The 3,559-nt window shown below is 42.4% G+C and overlaps 1 pseudogene across 1 annotated transcript; it reads right to left on the bottom strand.

Moving 5' to 3' along the window:
- Nucleotides 1-895: 895 nt before the first annotated feature.
- On the bottom strand, nt 896-2,310 carry LOC306652694 (tripartite motif-containing protein 75-like; annotated as a pseudogene). The gene has a single exon. The product of its transcript is annotated as a tripartite motif-containing protein 75-like (transcript).
- Nucleotides 2,311-3,559: the final 1,249 nt, after the last annotated feature.

Raw genomic sequence — 3,559 nt, 5'->3', positions numbered from 1 at the left:
CAACTGTATATAACCTGCAATTAAACTTATCTATTGCATTTTTAATTTTTGTACTAAATTTTTTCTGTATCAAAATTTCCTTTCCTTTTCTTTTTTTTTGAATCTATACCAAATTTATTTTAGTTTCAAAATTACAATTTTATACTCACATCTTAAAATTCTAGAAACACAGGTCATCACCACATCTGTCAGTTCCCGCAGCATCTGTTGCTATTGAAGCAAAATGAAAAAGAAAAAATGCTGGCAGTGGTAATACCTGCCAAACTAGTAGTTCCAACGACTTGGGAGGCTGAGGTGGGAGGATCACTTGAGGCCACCAATTCAAGACCAGCCTGCACAACACAGAGATCTTGGCACAAAACAAAACAAAGAAAAACTCAGTGAAAGTTATGTGTGTGTGTGTGTTTTCTTTAGTCACACTACAGATTGAATCCAGGACTTCATGGATGCTAGGCAAGCACTACCAGTCAGCTGCTAGTTTTAAGTATTTTTAAAAATTGTAGCCAGGCACAGTGGTTCATGTCTGTAATCCCAGCAGTTCAGGAGGCTGAGGTGGGAAGATCAAAAATTCAAAGCCAACCTCAATAATTTAGAGAAGCCCTAAGCAACTTAGTGAGACTTGTCACACTAAGGGCTGGATTTGTGGCTCAGTGGTTAAGTACCCCTGGGTTCAATCCCTGGTACAAAAAAAATCATTGATGCTGACCAGGCATGGTGGTGTGCAGCTGTAATCCCGGCTACTCAGGAGGCTGAGGTAGGAGACAGGGAGAGCTGGAGACCAGCTTGGGCAACATTGTGAAACTCTCATCTCAAAATAGAAAAGAAAACAAAAAATTGCTATATTCACTAATATTTATCCATAAAAGGCAGGAAGAAGATGAAGCAATGTTGAAGCTCACCCTTCACAGTCTGCTACTTCACAGATAGTAAGAGGTTTTGAGTCATAGCCAATACCGAAATAAGGCTTCGATGCTTCAGAAAATGTATCCATGAAAGAATGGATGTGGGACCTGTCATTCACACTCACACTGTAAAAGGAAATCTCACCCAACTCATAGTCCAGATAAATGCCAATCCATGTGGGTTTTTCCATTAGCCAGAGAGTGACTGGGACAGTGCACTGTGCCACATAAACACCATTGTGCAGCTGAATCATCCAGCATCTGCTCAGACTTGACAGTGGCCATTTCCCCTTTCTGGAAATGGAGTCTTGACAAACCCCCACAGTCCATTCAGGCTTGTCTTCCACTCGGACTTCCCAGTAATGCCGGCCAGAACTGAATCCCTCTGAACCCAGAACCACTGGATAAGCCATGAATCTCACTGGATCCAGATGAACAAGTTCCTCTCTCTGAACGAAAGTCACACACTTTTTATCCTCAGACACAAGCAGATTAGGATGCGCTGTCTCGGGATCCAGAGTAACCTCCTCTCTAAACTTCTGTCTTATTTTCTTTAGAGCTGAAAACTGCAAAGGAAGACTGCATCCTTCTTTCCTTAACCAGAGGAAAAGAGAGCTGGGGATTTGAGGCTCTCACACCTGTGGAAGATGCTCTTGATATCTGTCAGCAATTTCACTTCTGACATCATGCTCTTCTCTGCCACCTCCGTTATTAAACCCTTGATCTTGGAAATGTGGTTTGAAAATGCCCTCTTGTTTTCGTTGAGTTTCCTTTCAATGTCCCTCTCCTCTTTTGCTAACTTTGATATAACTGCTTGTTGCTCATTTTCAACAAATTGGTTCAGATACTCAAATTCGGAGGATAATTTCTGTCTCTGGTGTTCCACCCTCTCTCTTAGTTCTAACTGTTTTTGGTCCTGGGTGACTAATAATTTTCAAACATCTGCCACTTGCCTCTTCAGGGACTCCATGTAACTCTGAAGCGTTTTCCTGTGGTGAGAGGCAGCCTTCTTGATGGGCCTCACGTAGTGGCCCTGGTGGTCAGGGGGCTGAGCACACAGGGCACACAACAGCTCCAGGTCCTCCTCACAAAAAAGGGTCAGGACCTCGTTGTGCTTCTCACACAGGCCCGTCTTTTCCTTCTTCTCCTTCCTCAGGCTGATGTGGAGCAGCCTGGCAATTTCAATCATCCTCCCCAGGTGGGTGTTTCTCCTGAAGTGCCCTTCTTCGCACTGATGTCGACAGAGAGGACAAGGGAAACCTTTATACGGATCGGCCCAGGACTGCTGGATGCAGAAGCAACAGAAGTTGTGTCCACATTCGGTGGTGACCGGGTCTCTCAGGTCATCCAGGCAGATGGGGCACTTGGCTTCCGCCTGAAGTCTTGTTAGGGCTGCTGCTACGGCCATTGGGCTGACTGATGGTCTGGACTGAGGTGGGCTTTCTGCAGGAGGCTGGATTTGGGGGTTCTCAAGGTCACAGGGAAGTGAAGATGGGATCCTGAATTGTCCTTTAACTCTCATGACTCCAAAGAGCAGCTCTGAGAGGGTCCTGGAGGCAGGTCTCCCAGACGGGTCTGTGAAGCCAGGCTTGTCCCACACTTTCAAAATTTCCTTTTCTAAAGATCCCATTTCTCTAGTAAAATTTTCAATCTCAGCTTGCATTTTCATAACTAGATTAGTTAACATATTTTAATGCTTCTGTAACTCCCAAGTCTCTGTAATCTTTTTTTTTTTTTTTTTTTTTTTTTTTTTGCGGTACTGGGGATTGAACCCAGGGCCTCGTGCTTGCAAGGCAAGCACTCTACCAACCGAGCTATCTCCCCAGCCCTCAAGTCTCTGTAATCTTTATCAAGACTATTTTGATGCTTTGAACTGTTCCTATTCTTGTTTTTTTTTTTTTTTTTTTCTCTTGGACTTACTGTACACCTAGCAATTTTTTATTGACTGCCAAGCACTCTATGTGAATGATTTTATGAAATGCCTATAGGGAAAATATACAGATTCTAGATGCTGTTATCTTCTGCCAAAGAAAATTTAATTCTTTTCTAGAGGGAGGTCAAAGTAGATGAACAGATCAACTCAATCCAATCAGGCACAGAGAGTGCTTGAGTTTGAACACTATTAAAAAGATTTGCCTGCCTGTGGTTTGTCCTCACTCTTATGACACTGTCCTTCAACAGATTCTACTGTAACCTGAGCCAGAACACCAAACTATCAAAAGCTCCATGCAAATTCTCCAGTTGCTTTTTGCTTATCTTTTATACCCTACTCAGCTTTTATTCTTTTTCTCTGCACAGCTTAAGAGTTAGAAAGCACAAGAGAAAACTCAGTACAGAATGTGTCTGTATCCTTCTCTTCTGATTCTTAACTGACTCAGAGCTCTACAATGCCTTCAAAAGGATTTTAGTTTCCTAGCACTTCTAGTAACTTCAGCAGGAACTTTAGTCTTCAACAAGTTACTCCATCATAGGCAAAAATGAAGGTTTTGATGTGAATTTAAAGATAACCTAAGACAGGTATTTTACTAAGCAAAGAGGTAGTCAGTGACATCAAAAGTTGAATCCAGAAGGAAACCCATTTAGTATAGTACTGTCCTAAATGGTATCTCATATTTGACTGTCAAACTTATCAAGATACCTTCATAGTCAGTGATCAA

The sequence above is a fragment of the Sciurus vulgaris genome (assembly GCF_902686455.1).
Source record: "Sciurus vulgaris genome assembly, contig: HiC_scaffold_453_arrow_ctg1, whole genome shotgun sequence".
Lineage (NCBI taxonomy): Eukaryota > Metazoa > Chordata > Mammalia > Rodentia > Sciuridae > Sciurus > Sciurus vulgaris.
Note: the sequence above shows the minus strand (reverse complement) of the source record. Positions and strands in the feature narration are given on the sequence as shown.